The following is a 23,790-nucleotide window of genomic DNA, read 5'->3' as shown; positions in this document are numbered from 1 at the left end:
TATCTTGTCTATTGCTCATTCTCCTCATGATTTTATAAACCTCTATAAGGTCACTCCTCAGTCTCCAACACTTCTGGGAAAACAGCCCCAGCATATTCAGCCTCTCCCTATAGCTCAAACCTTCCAACCTGGCAACGTCCTTGTAAGACAGCAAGGTTACACTTATCTGCTCCTGTGCTGTGAGTTCTCCCACACAGGTTCCTCCAAGATCAGCTGTGAATTTCACATTTTTCTTAGATGCACTCTGCTGTCTAGAAATACTTGAACTCAAACAGCAAAGGCAGTAGCTGTACAGATTCACTGCTGTCACAGACAGCAGTGTGGCTTCTTTCTGTCTCTCCATCTCTCTCACTGGCCATGTGGTCACTGCTTTTATTCTCTTCTTCCTTTCAAAAGTGCCATTGATTTGATCTTTTTCCCCCCAAAGTTCTAAAACAATGCAACATCTTATAAAACAGTAACTACTACTCCTGGAATTCGAGGAAATCACCTCCAAAACTTAAAATACCTCAAAGAAAGTGCAGCTCTTACAGCCACAATTTTTTCCCATCCTCCATCTTGGATTATTCAGAATCGAGGCCAGCAAAGATTCATTGCTGTCCCTTCCTTGTTTGTTTGAGATAATGATGAGCCTTCTTCAAGTACTGTTTTTATGTAACTGAGTAATTTGCTGGGAATATTTCTAGAAAGCATTAAAAGTTATCAGCATAATCTTAGGGTTAGCAATGTTGTTTGATGCATTCCTGGAGTCTTGTTCACATGGCTTCCATTCTTCCAACCACACCACCTGGTTAAATATCCCTTTTAATATCTCCTAATTACCAATTTTGCATGTGATAATGAACCCAGGTTTGATTCCAGCATTGGGCGACTGTCTGTATGGAGTTTACACATTCTCCCTGTGTCTGCGTGTGTTTTCTCCAGGCACTCTGATTTCCTCCCACAGTCCATAAATGTGTCAGTTAGGCAGATTGGCCACTCAGAATTGTCCATCGTGTCCAGGGAATGTGCAAGCTGGGTGGACTAGCCATGGGAAATGCAGGGTTACAGAGATAGGGTAGGGGCCTGGATCTGGGTGGGATGCTCTTCAGAGGATCAGTGTGGACTTGATGGGCTAAATGGTCTGCTTCCACACTGTAGGGATTCTGTGGTTTTATGATATGATCTATGAAAATTAGAAAATAAAAATAAGTTTTTTGTTTTTAGAAGCACCCTTATGATTACCCCCTATTTCCCAACCAAAGCTGTTACCAGTACAGTCCAAGAGGTTAATCTGTCATTCAAAGAATGTCCAGGACAATCTTGGAGGGATGGCAACCCTACATAGAGAAGCATTAGAATCATGCAGAGGTTAGATTGGCTAGAGATGTCTGTGAGCCAGATGGATATTTTATGCATTATTTATATTTAGAGTGTGCCTTTCCTTATTTAATTAATTCAATCTCAAGAATTGCATATTAAGTTTGAATTCATGGGCTCTGGTTTGCTAGTGATGCTACATGAAACTAGTGGACTACTGAATCATTTCAAAAAACATGCAAGATTATTCGAATGCTTATCTTTTTGGACACCTTGATTGCTTCATAAAATGTTAACACGCTATAAGCCTGGACACAAAATCTAAAAGGGACACAGACATCAGATTCAGAAATAACAATCACAGTCAGTGGAGCAGATGAATTTAATTTGGCACAGCTCATCTCAAAAGCTTTGTGAATTCCTCTGAGCTACTCCCAAATACAGAGACAGATTGTATTATAAGCTTTTGCATTGGTATCTGAGCAGCAAGTCAGAATACACAGATGCACTTAACTGCTAACTGTCATTATAGTCTACAGGAAACGTTTACAGTATGCCTGCTGATCACTGCAATGATGCTAACAGTAAACCTCTACAAATGTACTTTTGACCTACTTCAGCTTGTCATTACAGTCTTCGCATTGACTTTGCAAATTACGTAGGAATTTAACTTCGGCTGCCAGCAAGAAAGATTTGAATTTACAACTCCAGGATACCCCAAAGCGCTTTACAGTGAATGAAGTAATTATGAATTGCAATCTCTTTTGTAATGTAGGAAACATAGCTAAGTACAAACTGACAACAAAGTCCTACAAACAGCAACATTACTAAATCAGGTCATCAGGACATTGTCACAATGGTGTTGGCTGGGGATTACCAGCTGATTAGGATTCCAAGGAGAATACTGCTGATGTTGGAAGTTTGAAATAAACACAGAAAATTCTGGAAAAACTCAGCAGGTCTGGCAGCATCTATGGTGTAAGAAAGAGTTATTGCTTTGAGTCCAACATGACTCTTTTCAGAATAAAATGTCATGCTAGACTCAAAATATTGACAGCTTCTCGGTTTTCTTTCGACTGATGCTCACAGATCTGTTGAATTCCTCCATCTATTTCTGTTTTTGCTCCAACATCCACCATTATTTGTTTCATTCTATTGTTCTGACTTGCACAAACTCCTTTTACAAGTTCCTACACTATGTAAATACACTAAATCTGAATCTTTCTCCCTTGACCTTTCCCACTCAGCAAGATAAAGTATAATATTCTGTCAAAGGTCTGTGTGAGGCTCAAAAAGATAAATAGTTGGAGAAACTCATCAGGTCTGGCAGCATCTGTGGAGACAAAGCAGAGTTAACGTTTCAGGTCCAGTGACCACTCGTTAGAACTGACTGTAGCTAGGAGAAGATTGGTATGTATGGTGAAGATGGGGTGTGAGGAGCGGGGAGGGGTAACCAATAGGTGGAGATGGAGCCCAATGAGAATATAGCAGTTGGGCAGACAAAGCAGTAGGCAAATGTCAGCCTGCGAGAATCAGTAGCTGTGAATGGGAATCATTAGTGGTTGCCAATGAGTTGGTTGTTGTGGAAGCCCATGTGATGACAAGGTCTGATGTGTAGAGGTTTCATTACTTTTGAAATGAAGAGTTCACCACGAAGTGAAGACTCTCATCCCAAAACTGATGGACAATGAGAGTTAATCTTGGGCAACATCCTGTTTTAAACCATAAGAAGTAGGAACCAGAGTAGACCACCTGGTCCTTGAAGCTACCTGGTCCTTGATCATGGCTGATCCAATATTAAACATATTCACTTTTTTTGTTTTCCCTGTAACCCTTGATTTCCCTATTGATCAAGAATCTATCCATCTCAACCTTAAATATACAAAGGAATTTTGGGATGCTATTCTTGAGAGAGTGGCAGGAAGTCCATTTTAACAAAAATATTGTTATAGTAGTGGATATAGACTGGTTTACAGAAACAAGATATATTAAGTATCTCTCCTCCCAGGTTTCACTGTTTTGAAGAGCAGGACAGGGCTTATGCCCGAAACGTCGATTCTCCTGCTCCTTGGATGCTGCCTGACCTGCTGCCCTTTTCCAGCAACACATTTTCAGCTCTGATCTCCAGCATCTGCAGTCCTCACTTTCTCCTAATCAACATGTCCTGACCAATACGCAGAAAGGATTCATGGGAACAATGCCATGGACAACAATTTAAGTTATGAAGGTGGATTGTAGAAGTTAGAAGTATATTCCTCAGAGAAGAGAAGACTATTTGGAGGTCTGATAGAGGTTTCTAAAATCATGATGGGTTTAAACTGAACAGATAGGTGAAATTGTTCACTGCAATGAAAGGATGGCACTTAGCAAAATCCTCTTTTGGAGAGCGAACACAGAAGGAGCTGATTGCTTCCTTTACGTTAGAATAATTCTGTGATATGTATTACTTAACCAACACCACTGAAACAGATTATCTGGTCATTAGCACATTGCTGTTTGTGGAACCTTGCTATGCACAGACTGACTGCCATACTTCTTGCATTACAAGAGTATTTCATTGCTGTAAGGCACCTTGAGTCATCTTCAGGTTGTGAATAGTATTAAGTAAAGAGAGGCTTTTTCTTAAGATGTTCAGACAGGATACAATGCATCTATCAGGAAAAAGATACGATATGCACAAAGCATAGTTCAGGAATGTACTCCTCTATAAGAGGAGAATTCTGTTCACAGTTATTGGCTTTCAGTAAGCTTCTTGTTTTAACTGCAGTACTATGTGAGCTCTGATGCTACCTCTCTATAACTAAAAGCTTATCTGCTGCCAGGAATGAAACAATACTGTGGAAAGCAAGGAAAAGGAGGCCCCTATACACTTAAATAAATGTGAAACTCATATCTGCTCTAAATATCTGAAGCCACATTAGCTTAGGGCACTTTTGTTCTGCAACCAACTTGGCTCAAGCCATTAAAGTGGAATGTAATACATGGTCTCTTCTGACATTAATGTATGTTGTGCATGACACTCATACCCCTTAGCAGAAAAATTGCTTAAATCCACAACTCTGAAATTCATGATGAATGGGGGTTGAATGAATGGCAAAGGGACACAGATCCAGAGTGCAGACAACTTTCCATTTGCCCACTGATTTTACTGCTACTTCATCTGAAAACCTAGGTCAAGGTTAGTTAAATGTAAAGAGTGGAGAACATTACTGTTTGCAAGTTAACCGAGTCACCTTTCTGATCATTAAAGAGGAGGGAGAAGAAGTGGGAAACAGGAGTGGAGGAGCAGGGGAATGTGCAGACTATAGGGTTGGGGGGATTAAGTAGAGGGACGGGGGGGGGGGGGGGGGGGGGATGCAGAGAGAAGGGGAAAGGCAGAAGAACAAACAGGAGGAGATTAAGGGACAGGGTGGTAAGGGGGGGAATGGGGAAGCAGAGGGTGAGGAGTAAGCACAGGGATAGGTGGAGGGGGAATTTTCTGTGGGATCCTTTACAACATTACAGTGTTCTGGAAATAATTAACATAATTAACATTTTTAAATGTTAAAAGAAAACAATGTTTCTATCTGATCAATTGCATTGTAAAACTGGTTTTTAGATTTCCATCCCCCTTCCCAACAACGTTTCTGCCCACAGCCTCGGTGATCTTAGTTGCCAGGACCCCATGGGTGTCAAATGCTTCCCACCTACCCAGCCTTTTGCTTCAAACATATTGCTAGTTTATGTGGCATCTAATATATAAGGTTAAGTATATTGCTTTTGAGACAATATTTGTAACAGTCAGATTTCACTGGATAATCAGTACATTACATACAATAAGAAAAAGGCAGCACAGATGTATATATGTGAGATGTTAACTCAGCGACTTTAATGACAAAGGGCATAAAAAGAGGTGTTTTTCTTCACAAAGCTGAATCAACAACATTTCTTGTTCGACCCATTTCACAGTTTACACATAATTAAGCTTGCACTCGGGTTGTAATTTGCAAAGAAAAAATATTAATTTCAGCAGTGAATCATGCAGCATGAGCAGTATACTATTCCTTACCTAAGCAGAGAGCTCAGAAACTTGCTCTCGTACCATCGCAGCTCTAAGCAAAGTTCTCTCTTCCAACCTGTAAGTGTTGAGGAGTCCTGCCCTTGTAGCAGGAGGTCATGAGTTCAAGTGCTACTCCAGAGACTTGAGTGCATAGATACTTTTAGTGAGTTAAAAATCACACAACACCAGATTATAGTCCAACAAGTTTAATTGGAAGCACACTAGCTTTTGGAGCGACGCTCCTTCATCAGGTGATGAAGGAGCATCCCTCCAAAAGCTAGTGTGCTTCCAATTAAACCTGTTGGACTATAATCTGGTGTTGTGTGATTTTTAACTTTGTACACCCCAGTCCAACACCGGCATCTCCAAATCATGACTACTTTTAGTGAAGTGGTGAAGAAGCCCTGTGCTGTCATAGATTCTATCTTTTGGATGCTACATTAAAATAAGATGTGTTTGCCCACACAGGAGGGCATAAAGGTCCCCTCATACTATTCTAAGAACAGGGATGTTATCTTGCTGTCCTGACCAACATTTATCCTTGAATCAAGATCAATAAGATAAATTACTTGTGGGACCTTGTTGTGCACAAATTAACTGAAGTTTGCTATATTTTTAAAGGTAAAATATCCATTGACTATGAAGTGCTTTGGGAGGTCCTAACTTCATGAAACATATTACTTTTAATCCCATGGAGAAAATATGTTCATGTGAATCAATGGACGAAACTGGAAGTTGACAATGTTTGAAGAGTCAAACATACACATGTGATACAAGGCACTACAGCTTGCGGTTACTTCTGGGGGAAAGGAGAGTGTGTCTGATTGGGCATCCCAAAGGGCTTATCTCCGAATTATGGAATCAGCAGGGAGAGCCTTCCAATCATGTGGCCCCCTGAGGGGATGGAAGCTTGTAATCACACAGGACTCCAGGGCAACTAATTGCTGAGCAGCCCACTAATGGAACTCTTGCCTTAGAGTCAGAAGTCCTCTGTTTGCATTACACTCATGGAAACAATTACCAGAAAAACCCGTCCTATTTTGCTACACAGTTTTACAGGTATAAAACTTCAAAAGCAATATTATCTTTCTGGGGTTTCAACTACTATTGTTTAGCAGGGACATCGGGCCCACTGATTCAACCCTGTGGCCATTTTATTGTCTGCTGAAAAGAACTCTTTAAGCCAAGTAATTTGGATGATTTGAGAATTGACCTCAACACATTTTTCCATCAGAACTGTCAAAACCAATATAATTATATTTTGAAAAGTCATGGATTAGTCCACATGCTGAACCATCAGAAGCTAAATGCTTGAAATATTTTGCTTGCAGTTGGAAACACTGGTCTTTCACTTTGTGTGTGTGTCTTTACTGCACAGATCTGAGCCCATAATGCTCCTGGGCCAAAGGGTGTCAACATGAGAACAAATTGCATAAATCATGCTTATATTCCTCTGAATATTGAAGATTTAAGGGGTGAGACAATTGAAATGCTTGATTTGATTACAGGAGCTAATAATCTATTTCCATCTACCTGATATCCTCTAATGGAGAGCGAACAAAGAAACAAAACCTCCAAATGAGGAGCTAAGCCATTTGTGGAAGATGTAAGAAGTACTTCTTTACATGAAGGACATGGAAATATCGAAGATCATCCCTACCCAAGAAGCTGCTGAGATAGGGAGTAATTACAGGGAGGCAGAACTGTGGTAACAATGTCACTGATTTAGTCATCCAGAACCCCAAGTTCTGGCTATGGGTTAGAATTGCATCATAGCAGATGATGAAATTTGAATTCATTACAAATCTGTGACTGTTGAAAGTCACAAAAACCCATCTGGTTCACTAATGTCCTTTATGGAACGAAATCTCCAGTTTTACCTGGTCTGGCCTATAGGTGACTCCAGATCCATAATGATATGGTTGACATTTAATGGCCACTGGACAACTGGAAATGAGCATAAATTCCAGCCCATTCAACAATGCCCACATCCCATGAATGAATAAAAGTTGAAAATTTCAAAACTGAGATTGAGGGATTTACATCAGGATTATGGAATTGTGATGGATGGATGTAATGAAAGCACAGATCAGTCACCATCTAGTTGAACAGCAGAACAGGTGCAAATGATTAAATGGCCTATTTCTGTGCCGTTATTCATCCAGGTGATTTGATATGAAATATCCTTCTAGAATTTTTCATCACTGCCAGTTTTAATGTGTCAGCATTTTAACCTGAGAATAAACAATTCCATCAATAAATAAAAAGGCACAAGAGACCTTAGTTATGAAGAGACTCAGGTTCTTTTCATTACAGAAGGTTAAAGGGGAATTCGATTGGGCATCGAAGTTATAAGCTGTCTTGCCACAGCACAAGAAATATTATATAAATTAATGAAATATGTTTTGAAGTAAAGAGCTTTAGCACATCCCAAGATTATGAAAAGTGCTACAGAACTGCAAGTGCTTTCTTTATAAGCTGAAAAGAATCTTGTTTCCACTGTTCAGTGGGCCAGCATCAAATATTTCACCAATTACATGAAGTTAAGATGTTGTCTTCATCTGTGGGATTTTAAAGCATGGAACATCTGACTAGGAACTATGGTGGAGGGGGGGAAATCCAGAAACAGCTTTTAAAAGGGATGAGGACAAGCATAAAACATTTAGGGGGAAAGAAAAGTTAAAATCATGAGCAAACTTGCAAGCAAACAGGAATATATGAGTTAATGAGTCAGAATGAGGCTGAATGGCCTCCTCCAAAACTGTGAAAATATGATTTCACAAAACTTTCTGTTTAGTTTACAGTGGAACAATGTTAGATGACCATTCAGAGTCCACACATTCACAGCTTCTTTTTGGATTAAGGAAGGAAGATGGAAACATTTGTAGCCCTGTTTCAGCACAATAGCAACCTGAGTTTATATAGCATCTTTAACTTAAGAAAACATTCCAAGGTACTTCACAGGAGCATTATCAGTCAATGTGACACCAGGCCACAAAAGAACTAATAGATCAAAGACTTGTCAAACGAGGAGGGTTTAAAAAGTACACAAGGTATCGAAATTTAAGAGGGGAATTCCACAACTTTGGGCCTAGTCACTAAAAGCAGACTGTTGAAAATGAAGAATGCACAAGACATCAGAATGGAGGAGTGCAATGAACTCTGAGGGTTGTAGTAGAGAGAGAGAGGAAGGGAGGAGCAAAGATGATTTTCAAAACATTGATGAGAAGTTTGAAAAGTGCAGGCAATACGGAATAAAGTGCTTACTAACTATTGAGCAAAGTGACCATCAACCATGAAGAAATTCAGGCTCCAGATGGTCAGACCTTGCCAGCCTCCAGTGAGCAATTAGGTGAGAACGGGGGCACAGCTGAATTGTTACAAAATCTTTTAGTAATTAGTGGATTGCATTGTTTCTTTGCTGGTGCAATTTTACATAGTGACAGCTGATAAAATGTCACCAAGCAAATTTGTAAAAAAAGCATCATAAGCAACTGAATGTTCATAACCCAGCACATGGAATGTGTCTCCAAGGATAGACTGGAATATTTTCCTTGGAAAAATTCCATCAGTGATGTACTCTGGGCTACAAAAATAAATCGGAGGAAAGAGTTGGGCTATCATGTGTAAAAACAACTGTTAATTGCACTGTGCCATCGAGTTCAGGAAAACAGACACACTCTTGTGCAGAAAACAGTCTGCTCTGCTACACCATGTATCAGCCAAGACGATTTCCTTCCTCTAACTGGCTTTGCAGTATGACTTCCCCTCTGTCTTTATGTAATGGCATATGGTAAGGTAAAACAAAATAGCTTATTAAAATTCCATTTGAAGTCACAATATTAAAGCAGGATTTTCTCAGTTATGCATTCCAGATTCTCAAAGTCAAGTCACCCAGCTACTGAATGAAAACTAAATCAACACTAAATGTATCGGCCTTTTCTTCATTTTGAAGGGGAAGTTCATTTACAATTTTATACATTACATAGCACTGGTTTTTGTCCAATTCATTAAAGGCAAAGTATTTCAGAGCAGTCTCAAGAGCAAGTATCACACTGAGGGCAGGCGTTTCATGACCAAGGTGGGCAACACAATTCATTCCATCAGATGAGATTTAATTGTTTCAACAGTAAACCCCGCCACCATCACCACCACCATGCCCTCTAATGATCACATTAAGAGCAGCTGGTAGCAAGGTAGGTAGCCTAGTAGCTAGGTACCTGCACAACACTGGTCTGGGTTGCTAACCCTCCAGGATTATCCTGGAATCTCCAGGAATTAAAGATTAATCTCTTCAACCCACTACCAGCAAAGTGGAAGAGAAATCTTCAAAGCATGTATTATTGTGTTTCCAATTTTCTGTAAATCTTTTGCTTATTGGTTTTAATAGTGGTTTGAACAATGTTTTCTGAAAATCTAAGTACATGGTATGCCAATATGCTCCTCCTCCACAGTGCATGTTACTCTTCAAAAAACTTCAATAAATTGATTAAATGTGATTTCCCTTTCACAAAACTATACTGACTCTTCCCAATTACTTTTTTTTAAAGTACTGTATACACCTGTAGCCTCATTAATGACCAATTCTAACACCTTCCTCGTGATTGATGTCAAGCTAACTGACTTCAAGGTTTTTACCTCCATTCTCGAAGAAAGGGTTTATTTTTGCTACTTTCCAGTCAGATGGAAACTTTCCAGAATCTAGCTAGTTTTGGAAAACGCTGCTTCACCATTCCAGCCAGACTCAAACAGTACCACATTCATGACCCTCTCGGAACACTGTCAGAATCTTAATGAGATAAATCCAAAACACTACTGAGAGTTCTGTAAATGCTGCATTTCATAAAGAAAAAAAAATAACTCTGAGTTAACAATAATCTCAGAGCATGCTTTTGCAGAATCACCTGCTCAGTAGTTGGGTGCTCCTTTGCAACAAATGAAATGTGTGTCACATGATGTTTTACAGCTACAAGGTAAAACAATGTTTTATTCCAAACATTTCTCAATTTGGAGCACTTAAGTGGAATCCTTTCTTGGAATAAATCTTCAAGACTAGCCCTTTTTTTTTATTAATGAACCTCAGAATCCAGCTCTATAAGGGGTCTCTATTTGAACATCTTGCTGAGAGGACCTTGCCAGTAAACCAATGAACTCCGGACAGTTCTGTTGGATCAGAAGCATCTAATGAAGAAAACACGGTTGCCAACTCTGCTTGGAATTATTCCTGGAGTTTCATCACTAACCTAGTGCCAGTAAAACAACCTTTTCAATAGCTTCAATGTTATGAATAAATGGTCAAATGTAAGCATTCAAAACAGTTTTTGGAAAATAATTGTTTGATTGCCACTCTGATTTTTCTCCTAGGTTTTATTTACACTAGTGACCAGGAGATTAATCTTCATCCATTGGAGATTCCAGACATTCCAGTGGGTTGGTACCCCAAGGTGAGAACTGCAGCTTCACATTGGGCAACTGGTACAAGCCATAGCCCAGGTAAGTTGAGCATGGAAACCTGCCCTACAGTATATGAACTGATTTGACTCCAGAGTTTTGCTTTTAAAAACATTTTGAAATGTAATCATTGTATAAATTATTCAGAGCATGTTTCGGTGGGAGTCCAGTTTCATTTCAGTTTCTCTTGCAGCATCAATCAAAAGAAATGATGGAGTTGATTGCATAATAGTGTGCGTAATTTTGTAACAAGTATCAACATGAATCACTATGCAACTGAGATGAAACACATAGTCAGCAGATATCATTGTGCATAAATACAGGCATCATCTCACTTGTTTTGATGTAATTAACTTAGCTGCTGGAATTTGTGATACCTTTGCAGATGCTCTCCAAGTTGTTATTTCAGATGTAGACAGTTGCATTCATTCAACAACTTGCATTCATATATTATACCAAAGCATGTTAGAGGAGCATAATCAAACAGAAAATTGATATTAAGCCACATAAGGACATATTGCAGCAGATGATCAAAAACATGATCAAAAATGTGCATCTTAAAAGGAAGAGAGAGAGTGTGAGGTGGGAAAGTGTAGGGAGAGAATTCCAGAGCTTTAGGGCTGAGACAGCTGAAGCATGGCCGTCAATTGAAGCAAGGAAAATTGCAGACATGGATGAGGCCTGAATTGGATGAATGCAATGTTCAATATAGAACTAGTATTGTTAAATGTGTGACAATCTTCTGTATAGATTTGTCGCAGTATGCAGACTGCCCTGAAGCACTTAAATCTTGGCATGCTTATTGCAAAGTGAACTGGATTTCGTTTGCGAACAAAATATGGCAATTGAATGTAGTTCTCACATAAAGATATACCAGATCATTTAAATTTGCTCTGCACTGATTTCAAAATTGGAATTGGTACAGAAATAATTGTATGGAAATCTTAACCCGTTTTACTCACCATTTAAATAATAATGAAATAAACAAACTTTTTGTGGTAATTGGTGTAGGTAAAATTGCCAATGGTGTCCTGGTAGAATAAGAAAAAGCCAAAGTGAAAGACAAATTTTAAAGAAAGAATTTGGATTAATATAGCACCTTTCAAAATTAGAGGCTTGACAAGTGCTTTACAGCCAATGAATTATTTGAAGTGAAACTGCTGTTGTAACTTAGGAAATGTGGGAACCAATCAACACATAGCAAGTTCCCAGAAACAAAACTTGACAATGGCCTGATAATCTTTGTCAACGATATTGGTTGAGGGATAAATATTTACAGGATAGTAAGGAGGACTTCTCTGTTCTTCAAAACAGTACCATGATCTTTTACATTTATCAGGGTAGGTGGAGTGTTGGTTTAACATCACATCCAAAAGATCACATCACTGGCAAGACTGCATTCCCTCATATGTTGTAACAGTTTAGTTATTTGTGTTCCTCTCTCTGAAGTGGGACTTGAATCTGTAAATTCCTGACTCAGGGGTGACAACATTACCAGGTCAGCTGTGTTGAACCAATTGTGTCAGAATGGCTTTTACCAGAACATCAGATATGGAAGTAGGATAGAAAAGTGCCCCACCTGATAGCTCAATTATTCCAAACGCTGGCGAGTTTGACAGGTGGCCAGTACAGCAGGACTCATGCTCTCATTTCAAGGCAGAGGTCTGACAACTTTCAAAAGGCTTTAAACAGAATAGCTATTGGTATTGGGTGTGTGTTCCATTCCAGTATCACAGTACAAAGGATAAGGGAAGTTTGCAATCATGGGTAGCAAGTTCTTGGTCAAGGTTAGGATGTCAATGTGAAGTGAGAAAGAGAAAATTGTGGGAACAGAGCCAAAATACACTTCTCTGGCCTTGCACCAGCTATCAAAAGAGTTACGGTACAACGGCAAAGTCAAAACCTCCCTCCCAGGGAATTGGTGGTACACAGTAACAACATGGCCAAGTTAAAGAGGAAGGAGAAAGAATTCAGGAGTTTTATCTGAAATGAATGAGCTCATAAGAGGAGGTTGATTGCTTGACTTTAAAAGGGCACAACTTCTGATTGTAATTTTTTTTTAAGTGAATCATTTACAGGAAAGTGGAACTGTGGACTGAGATTTCTGTACATGGTATGGTCACAAATGCTATTGTGAAAGAAAGGAAACTGGTCACAATGAGAACACCCACTCACCACCACAAATAATCTCACTATTTCTCTGAAATATGATATAACATGCATTTGTTTCCACCTGATTGTAATCTACATTTACAATGCAGTTGCTAACATCTGACAATTTTATCCGGCATCTAAACATATTTTTTAAAAAATGGGATCTGGAAATTGCCCTTGAACAATTTTTGTTCCAGTGCTTGTTAGAATGGTCATTCCTTCCAAGCAGTGAGCTGTCTCTAAGCTTTTTTTGCTGCTTCCAAGGAGTCTTACAGACAAAGGTTCCTCAACTGCCAAACCAAGAGAAGATACAGGAAGCAACACTTGCAACATTTTTGAACAACTTAAAATAAATCTTCACACACGAACACTTAAAATTGGCAAGTTGTCACCACTACTCTGAAACTCAAGAACTAATGAATTAAGACCATAAAGCATAGGAGCAGAAATTAGGTCATTCAGCCCATCGAGTCTGCTGCGCCAGTCAATCATGGCTGATAAGTTTCTCAGTTCTCCCACTTTCTCTCCATATCCCTTAATCCCTTGATACTCAAGAACCTATCTATCTCAGTTTTAAATATATTCAATGACCTGGTCCTCTATGGCAATGAATTTCACAGATTCACCACTCTCTGGCTGAAGAAGTTTCTCCTTATCTCCATTCTAAAAGGTCTTCCCTTTACTCTAAGGCTATGCCCTCAGGTCCTAGTCTCTCCTACCAAAGGGAACATCTTCCCAATATCTACTCTGTCCAGACCATTCAGTATTCTGTAGAATCAATCAGATTCCCTGCAACCCAACCCCCCTGCCCCCATCCTTCTAAACTCTGAGTATAAACCCAGATTCCTCAAACATGAAGCTTTTCATTCCTGAGACCTCCTCTGAATACGCACCAGGGCCAGTACATCTTTTCTTAAATATGGGGCCCAAAACAGCACACAATACTCAAAATGTGGTCTGACCAGAGGAGGGTCATTGTGGACTTGTTGGGCCAAAGGGCCTGTTTCCACACTGTAGGGAATCTAATTTAATCTAATCATTATAAAGCCTCTTTTTTATTCAAGTCCTCTCAAAATAAATGCCATCATTTCATTCTCATTGACTCCTGACTCAACCTGCAAGTTTACCTTGAGAGAATCCTGGACTAGAAACCCCCAAGTCTTTTTGCACTTCAGATCTCTGAATCTTCCTATCAAAGTATATGACCTCACACTTTCTCACATTGCTTTCCATTTGCCACTTCCTTGCCCACTCTCTGAACCTGTCCAAATTAACTGGTGAACTGGAAAAAAAGATTTCCACCCAAATTCAATTTTCAGAGTTGTGTCTTGCTTCAGGGCCAGTGAGGAGTTCGGAGAGTGCATGTTTTTACAACAAACCAGCACAAATATGATGGGCCAAATGACCTTCTTCTATACTGTATGATTCTATGTACACAGTCCCATCAGCACATGAAGACAGAAGTGCACCTCAAAACCTGTGTAATTCTTTCACTAAATACTCCATGAAAGACACGGAGTATTTAGTGAAAGAATTACACAGGTTTTGAGGTGCACTTCTGTCTTCATGTGCTGATGGGACTGTGTATATAGAATCATACAGTATAGAAGAAGGTCATTTGGCCCATCATATTTGTGCTGGTTTGTTGTAAAAACACGCACTCTCCGAACTCCTTACTGGCCCTGAAGCAAGACACAACTCTGAAAATTGAATTATTTAATTCCGAAAGACACGGAAATAAATAATATCTCAGAACTTCAAGGTCCAGCGCTCTGCAGGGTGATTGAATTTTCCTGTCAAAGTCATCCCAATATGGGCTATTAAGGATCAAGCAGACGGTTGCCTGTTTATAGCTGATTCAACTCACAGCAAGTATGGGGTTTGGTGGACACCCTGGGACACATTAAAAAATTCATCAAGGAACTAAAGAGTCTGAATTTATATAGCACCATTTAGGAGATTAAGTGGTCCCAATGTGCTTGACAGCTGATAAAATACCTTTGAAGTATAGTCACAAATGCAACATAGAAAACACAGCAGTCCATTTGAGAACAGCAAACTTCCACAAGCAGCAGTGTGTCTACTGAGATGGCAGTACTGGCCAGGGCATCAGAGAGAATATCTATGATATAATGGCGTAATTTATAGGAATTATAGAGTCATAGAGGTGTACAGACCCTTCAGTCCAACTTGTCCATGCCGATCAGATATCCTAAATTAATCTACTCCCGTGGCCAGCACTTGGCCCATATCCCTCAGAACCCTTCCTATTCATATCTCATCCAGATCCTTTTTAAATGTTGTAATTGTACCAGTTTCCACCACTTCCTCTGGCAGCTCATTCCATACATACACTATCCTCTCTGTGAAAAAGTTGCTCTTTGGTCCCTTTTGAATCTTCCCCCCTCTCATCTTAAAACTATGCCCACTAGTTTTGCACCCCACCACCCACAACAGGAAAAAGATCATGACTATTCAACCTACCCATGCCCCAAACCTCCAGAAAGTCACCCCTCAGCCTCCGATGCTCCAGCCTATTCAGTTAAAATCTTCCAACTTGACAACATCCTTGCAAATCTTTTCTGAACCCTTTCAAGTTTCACAGCATCCTTCTTTTTGCATGGAGACTACAATTAAATGCAGTATTCCAAAAGTGGCGTAATGAATGTCCTGCACAGCCACAACATGACCTCCCAGCTCCTTTACTCAATGCACTAACCAATAAAGCCAAGCATACTAAATGCCTTCTTCACTATTTATCGACTTGGACTCCAGTTTCAAGGAACTATGAATCTGCACTCCAAGGTCTCTTTGTTCAACAACACTCCCCAGGACCTTACCATTAATTGTCTAATTATTTAGATATAATTCTTATACCTCCTAAATACGTAATATATAGCAAGCAATTAGAGTTATAGAGATGTACTGCATGGAAACAGACCCTTCGGTCCAACCCGTCCATGCCGACCAGCTATCCCACCCAATCTAGTCCCACCTGCCAGCACCTGGCCCATATCCCTCCAAACCCTTCCTATTCATATACCCATCCAAGTGCCTTTTAAATGTTGCAATTGTACCAGCCTCCACCACATCCTCTGGCAGCTCATTCCATACACGTACCACCGTCTGCTTGAAAAAGCTGCCCCTTAGGTCCCTTTTATATCTTTCCCCTCTCACCCTAAACCTATGTCCTCTAGTTCTGGACTCCCCTACCCCAGGGAAAAGACTCTGCCAATTTAGGGAGAAAGTGAGGTCTGCAGATGCTGGAGATCAGAGCTGAAAATGTGTTGCTGGAAAAGCGCAGCAGGTCAGGTAGCATCCAGGGAACAGGAGAATCGACGTTTCGGGCATAAGCCCTTCTTCAGGAATGAGGAAAGTTTGTCAAGCAGGTTAAGATAAAAGGTAGGGAGGAGGGACTTGGGGGAGGGGCGTCGGAAATGTGATAGGTAGAAAGAGGTCAAGGTGAGGGTGATAGGTCAGACTGGGGTGGGGGCGGAGAGGTCGGGAAGAAGATTGCAGGTTAGGAAGGCGGTGCTGAATTCGATGGATTTGACTGAGACAAGGTGGGGGGAGGGGAAATGAGGAAACTGGTGAAATCCGAGTTCATCCCTTGTGATTGGAGGGTTCCTAGGCGGAAGATGAGGCGCTCTTCCTCCAACCGTCGTTTTGTTGTGGTCTGGCGATGGAAGAGTCCAAAGACCTGCATATCCTTGGGAGGGGGAATTGAAATGTTGAGCCACAGGGTGGTTGGGTTGATTGGTCCGGGTGTCCCAGAGGTGTTCTCTGAAACGCTCCGCAAGTAGCCGGCCTGTCTCCCCAATATAGAGGAGGCCACATCGGGTGCAGAGGATGCAATAGATGATGTGTGTGGAGGTGCAGGTGAATCTGTGGCAGATATGGAAGTTTCCTTTGGGGCCTTGGAGGGAGGTGAGGGCGCAAGTCTTGCACCTCCTGCGGTTGCAGGGGAAGGTGCCGGGAGTGGAGGTTGGGTTGGTGGGGGGTGTGGACCTGACGAGGGAGTCACGGAGGGAGTGGTCTTTACGGAATGCTGATAGGGGAGGGGAGGGAAATATATCCTTGGTGGTGGGGTCCGTTTGGAGGTGGCGGAAATGACGGCGGATGATGTGCTGAACATGGAGATTGGTGGGGTGGTAGGTGAGGACCAGTGGGGTTCTGTCCTGGTGGCGGTTGGAGGGGCGGGGCTCAAGGGCGGAGGAGCGGGAAGTGGAAGAGATGTGGTAGAGGACATCGTCGACCACGTTGGGGGGCATCGTCGACCACGTTGGGGGGGAAACATTTACCCTATCTATGCCTCATAATTTTGTAAACCTCTATACAGTCACCCCTCAGCCTCCGACGCTCCAGGGAAAACAGCCCCAGCCTGTTCAACCTCTCCCAACAGCTCGAATCCTCCAACCCTGGCAACATCCTTGTAAATCTTTTCTGAACACTTTCAAGTTTCACAACATCTTTTCGATAGGAAGGAGACCAGAATTGCACACAATATTCCAACAGTGGCCTAACCAATGTCCTGTACAGCCGCAACATGACCTCCCGACTCCTGTACTCAATACTCTGACCAATAAAAGAAAGCATACCAAACGCCTTCTTCACTATCCTATCCACCTGCGACTCCACTTTCAAGGAGCTATGAACCTGCACTCCAAGGTCTCTTTGTTCAGCAACACTCCCTAGGACCTTACCATTAAGTGTATAAGTCCTGCTAAGATTTGCTTTCCCAAAATGCAGCACCTCACATTTATCTGAATTAAATTCCATTTTCCACTTCTCAGCCCATTGGCCCATCTGGTCCAGATCCTGTTGTAATCTAAGGGGGCCTTCTTCGCTGTCCACTACACCTCCAATTTTGGTGTCATCTGCAAACTTACTAACTGTACCTCTTATGCTCGCATCCAAAGATCAAACAAACCCATATACCGTTCATTTTAATATTATCCATGTGCCCATCCAAGAGTTGCTTAAATGTTCGAATGTATCTGACTCTACTACCATCGCTGGCAGTGCACTGTCTCCATGTACCCACCACCAAGTCCCTGACAAAAACTGAAATTGCTGTAAAAGCTCAGCAGGTCAGGCTGCAACTGTTGAAAGCAATCAGAGTTAGCATCTAGGGTCCAGTGACCTTTCCTCAGTTACCCAATGCGACATGCTAACTCCGACTTCTCTTCACAGATGCTGCCAGATCTGCTCAGCTTTTCCAGCAATTTCTAACTTTGTCTCTGATTTACAGCATCCATAGTTCTTTCAGTTGTTTTCTTTTACCCCCGAGTCCCTTGTGTTGCAGCTTTCTGCAAATTTTCTCCATTTAAATAATACTATTCTTTAGTATTCTCTACCAAAATGAACAATTTCACATTGGTGCAGTTGGGGAATGAAGGGCTGCTCAGATCTAAAACATTTACTTCATACAAATCCGCAGAATTTGAGGCTGAATATAATTCCCTAAACTGACCACTAATAGCTTGATATATCAGTTACTTCTGAAATGAAGGTTTGGTTTAATTTACCTTGTTGTCATTATGCTGTAGACATGTTGGGAGCAGCTGAAAGTGGTAATAAGGCTGTCTAAGATAGGAAATACAATTGTGTTAAAGTGTAAATTACAAATTTATAGTTAAAAGTTAAACATTTTACATTCGTTTTGTCCCTTTATAAAACTTATTTTTTCCTTTCTCTTCAAGTCCCATCTGATTATTTCCCCAATCTAAGAAACTGCTGAGTTGTCAAGCCAGCTGCTAATCAATGGATGTGTCAATCACCAAATTCTTTCTCCAGCAGTTTATAGGAGTCACCTTTTCAACAATGTGGAATTTCATTCTGCCACATTGCAGATGGTAGCCAGTACCACATTGTTCACTGCCTAAGCGCTTTCAGGGCATCAATCCAGTCCAGCCATTATGATTGTCGCTGATAATTTTATACTGGCAATGAGAACTCTGAATAAATTCAAACTAACTAGACGCTCAACTCTCCAGAAAATCCCCTGCTCCTATATGTCACTGATTTTACTGTTGCACTCGATTTTCAGAGAATACCCAGTTTTCACTTTAGCCTTGCACACAAGATGTTTTGCAGGCACATAGTGGAAGTTTGAAGAACTCAGACTGGTTTCAATTACGGTGCAATGAACAACAAAGTCAGAAATCTTTCTTCGGGACAAAACAAAGAATGGATTCTATGCCACATATTGCAAATTGCAATCTGTGGGGATTTCATGATGAACTTAATTACAAATGATGATGGAAAGGAATCTCTCTGCATTTGTATAATAGTAGGGGTACAATGAGTTTTTCACTTTAAAGAAGTGCAACTATTTTTCCCCTCAGGGTTAACTATATGTTACTGAAATAGTAAATATCCATTCATGTTTCACAGAAAAGTTTATTTCAAAAAGTGCTGGTTTTACTCTACAATGGTGTAGCAGTTGGGCAGGTTGATCAGATGCTTTATGTACAGGCCTGAAGCCAAGCTTGTATTTGCGATCTGAGCCTGTGAACTCAGTTTCTGACTCTCGCCCAACATCTCTCCACAAAAAAGGAGAAGCAGCAATCACAGAGGTCAGACAATGGCCTCTCTACCTACTTTGCAATTCTCTGATAGCTGATTTCAGAGTAATATCAGTGGAAGCTGGGGGCTGGTTAATGATTCATGATGAGAACATCTGAAGCAGAGAATGGAAACATTTATGCCAGCAAGGCAGACGTAAATTTTTTTTTAAGAACAGTGTTTACTTAGCATGTAAAGGATCTGATGAGCTACCTTTCCAGAACTGTGGTAGACCACATGTGGTAGGTACCAACAAGATTATTTTCAGCAATCATCAATTACAACTGAGAAGGATTGCTAGGCCACTTCAGTGGGCAATGTAAAGTCAATCTCAACCATTTAGATCTGGCATCACACATAGGCCACACCAAGTAAGGACAGCAGAAATCCTCCCCTGGAGGACATTAGTGAAACAGATCAAGTTTTATGACAATCAAGTAGTCCCATGGCTATCAATACTAATCACTAAAAGTAATAATAGCATTAATGTAGTCAAAAAAACTGGCACAGAATAGAACCTAATCCAATCACCGAGAAAGCTGAATTAACTCAGACATGTACTTCTGAATCCATGAAACACCTTTATGCACTAACACTGATTCACTTTAACAACACTAAAGTCAGTTCTCACAGTGCAATGATCAGCACTACTTTTGAATAAAATTATTAAGGGAAACACACTTAACAGAAATCAGTAGAAACAGTTGGAGACAATACTACCAGAGAAAACATACAGGACAACATCTTAGATCCATCAATTTCACTGCTTCATCCATAAACTTCCCCTGACCAGTTTCCTCTAGGTGCTCTGGTTTCCTTCCACTGTTCAAAGATGTCCAGGTTATGTGGTTTGGCCATGGTAAATTACCTATTGTGTCCAGGGTGGGCAGGTTAGGTGGAATAGCCATGGGGGATGCACGGATAGGATGGGGGGGGGGGGGGTGATATGCTCTTTGGAGGGTGTGTGGTCGCGATGGGCCAAATGGCCTGCTTCCACACTGTAGGGATTCCATGATTCTATGATAAGGTGAGAACTGAAGATTGTACAATGTTCACCTCCCTTTGTAATGCCTCAGATACAAAAGCAGCTCATGTCCATAAGCAGTAAAACCATAACAATATTCAGGCAAAATCATAGAAACATATGGAACAGAAGAGGCCTTTCGGCCCATCAAGTCTACACCAGCAAAGCTACTCTAAATCTACACTAGTCTCACTTTCAAGCACTCAGCCCATAGCCTTGAATGTTACAACATTTCAAATGCTCATCCATGTATTTTTTAAAGGTTGTGAGGTTTCCTGCCTCCCAAGGAGTACATTCCAGATCCCTATTACCCTCTAGGAGAAAACAGTTTTCTTCAAATCTCCTCTAAACTTCCCACTTTTCATCTCCAAATTATGTCCTCTTATTATTTTTGACCCTTCAACTAAGGGGAACAGTTGATTTCTATCTGTTCTGTCCATGTCTCTCATAATCTTATACACCACAATCAGGTCCCCTCTCAACCTTCTCTGCTCGAAAGAAGGTAGGCCTAGAGGTCAGTGTGCCAAACTACCACTGCACCCTCTTTATCCGCTGGCTTGATGGTGAGGTTGGGGTTGGAGCAGAGGAAGCGGAGGAATGCGCGTTGTGAGAGTGAGAGGTTGGAGTGGGGGAGGGGGGTAGACAGGTTGAGGTGGTTAATGTCTCGGCAGCAGTTGGAAATGAAGAGATTGAGCGCGGGTAATAGGTGGGGTGTCCAGGTGGATGGAGTGTGTTGGATGTGGGCGAAGGAGTCCTCGGGAGGTGGGTGGGAGTCCTGATTGAAAAAGTAAGCTCGGAGGCGGCGGAAGAAGTGTTCGATATCACGACGTGTATTAAATTCATTGATGCATGGACGGAGGGGGATAAAGGTAAGGCCTTTGCTGAGAACAGATCGTTCGTCCTCAGTGAGGGGGAGGTCTGAGGAGATGGTGAAAACTCAGCAGGGCTGGGAGCTAGGACCTGGTGTAGGTGTGGAGCCGGGAGTGGGGGCGGAGCCTGTAACTGGAGTGGGTGTGGTGGTAGGGGAAATTGGGGTGGAGTCATGAGCAGAGGTAGTGTTCCCCACAGGGTTCTGGGGGGGTGGGGATGGTGACATTGGAACCTGTGGGAGGGTGTGTCGGCAAAATGTAGGTGAGTGGCATCAGTGTACACATCCAGGCAAGTAGGGAGTATTCCACCATACTCCTGACTTAAGACTTATAGGTAATGGGCAGGCTTTGGGAAGTCAGAAGGTAAATTACTTGTTGTATTCCTAGCTTCTGACCTGCTCTTTTTTTTGGCCGCAGGATCCTCAGCTAAAAGAATCAAGGGAGCGGTAAGAGGAAGGGGCTGGGTGAGGTATTAGCTCGCCTCATAGCTGTCTGTGAGCTTGTGGCATTACAATTGGTTATACTCTCACTTTCAGTATTCTAGTGGTTACTATTCACCATAAATGTAACTAGACTGGCTGCTTAAATATTGTGGCTGCAACAGAAAGTCAAAAATATCAATAGAAAATGCTGAAAGTACTCAGCAGGTCAGACAGAATCAGTGCAAAGAGAGAGTTAATAACTCAGGTCGACAATCCTTTACTGCAGCAATTCACTCAGGCTCCTTTGACAGCAACTTCCAAACCCATCTGGAAGAACAAGGAGAGCCACAACACTAAAACCTAGCAGTTCCCTATAAGCACACATCATTCTGACATAGAACTACATTAGTGTTCTTTTCCTGTCACTGAGTCAAAATTCAGGAAATTCCCTCCTGACTAAAGATGTTGGTGTACACATACCCTATGGAAATTATGGGAATACCAGGCCTAATTGAAGCAGATAGGTAAATACATTGCTGGTACATTGAGTCTAGTTTGGATTTTGCACTTTGGGAAGGATCTGAAGGCATTAGAGAGGATGCAGAAAAGGTTGAGAAGAATGGGTGAAGGAATGAGGGTCGTCAGTCATTCAGAAGCAATGGAGAAGTTAGGAAGGTGTTCCTTGGAGGAAAGGAGGCTGCAATGAGTTGACAGGAATATTCAAATTCATGAAGGGTTTGGTCAGAAAGTGAACAGATCAAAAATGGAAGAGTATAGATCTCAAATATTTGGCAAAAGAAGCAAAAGCGATATTTGAAAAAGCTTTTTTTGTGCAGTGCGTTTTTACTCACTATCACTGGGTTCACAACGTAGTGAAATTAAAATATTCAATGACGTTCAAAATTACCCAATAATTCCTCGCCAGACAAAAAACAGCCAATACCAGACACCAAACATATATCAATACTATAACTTTAGCAGAGCAAAGCTAAATAACAAGGTAATCTAATTAATGCCCGTGATTTAAACCCAATCTTCTTTGATTATAAGCCCAAGTCTTGCAAATTGACAGATAAACACAGTTAAGGGATAAATTAGAAAAGAAATGAAGCAATTGTAATTTGCCAGTTCGATAACCAGGCAAGCAATAAATACCAGGTATTTATCGAATTCTTGAATGGTGCATTATATTACAGGTACATGGAATCTATCTTGCAGGAATTTCAACAATGTGTTACCAAATAGAACACAAGACAGATTACAATTCAAAAATCAGCTTCCTCGTCCATCAACTTCCAAGCATATGGCCTTCTATCCAAAAAGCCCACTCAAAACCAGATACAGAATCATAGAGATATACAGCATAGAACAGACACTTTGGTCCAACTCATCCATGCTGACTAGATATCCTAGGTAAATCTAATTCCATTTGCCAGCCTTTGGCCCATATCACTCTAATCCTTCTGATTCATATATCCATCCAAATACATTGTAAATGCTGTAATTGTACCAGCCTCCAACACTTCCTGTGGCAGCTCATTCCATACATCCACTATCCTCTGCATGAAAAATGTTACCCCTTTGGTCTCTTTTAAATCTTTCCTTTCTCACCTTATACCTATGCCCTCTGGTTTTGGACCTCCCGCACCCCAGGGAAAAGATCTCGTCTATTTACCCTATCCGTGCCCGTCATGATTAAACCTCTATAAAATCACACCTCAGCCTCCGACACTCCAGGGAAAACAGCCCAAACCTAATCAGCATCCCCATTTAGCTCAAACCTTCCAACCCTGGCAACATCCTTGTACAAAGTTAAAAATCACACAAACCAGGTTATAGTCCAATAGGTTTAACTGGAAGCACTAGCTTTCGGAACACTGCTCTTTCATCAGGTGGTTGACAACTGATGGAGCAGTGCCCCAAAAGCTAGTACTTCTAATTCAACCTGTTGGACTATAACCTGAT

The 23,790-nt window shown here is 41.1% G+C and overlaps 2 protein-coding genes across 2 annotated transcripts in view; one reads left to right on the top strand and one right to left on the bottom strand.

Annotated features, from left to right (window-relative positions):
• chlsn (cholesin) overlaps window positions 1-23,790 on the bottom strand; it is a 411,930-nt gene that overhangs the window by 38,337 nt on the left and 349,803 nt on the right. The gene's annotated exons all lie outside the window — the stretch shown is intronic.
• The window catches only part of gpr146 (G protein-coupled receptor 146), a 113,304-nt gene that overhangs the window by 3,337 nt on the left and 86,177 nt on the right, over window positions 1-23,790 (top strand). Inside the window, exon 3 of the mRNA XM_043711879.2 lies at window positions 10,703-10,831. The gene's annotated coding sequence lies outside the window, so the exon portion shown is untranslated. The remainder of the gene's footprint in view (window positions 1-10,702; window positions 10,832-23,790) is intronic.

Source organism: Chiloscyllium plagiosum, unplaced genomic scaffold (assembly GCF_037043375.1).
Source record: "Chiloscyllium plagiosum isolate Xiang-an unplaced genomic scaffold, Cpla_swu_hap1 HiC_scaffold_20, whole genome shotgun sequence".
Classification (NCBI taxonomy): domain Eukaryota; kingdom Metazoa; phylum Chordata; class Chondrichthyes; order Orectolobiformes; family Hemiscylliidae; genus Chiloscyllium; species Chiloscyllium plagiosum.
This window is presented reverse-complemented; position numbering and strand designations above follow the sequence as displayed.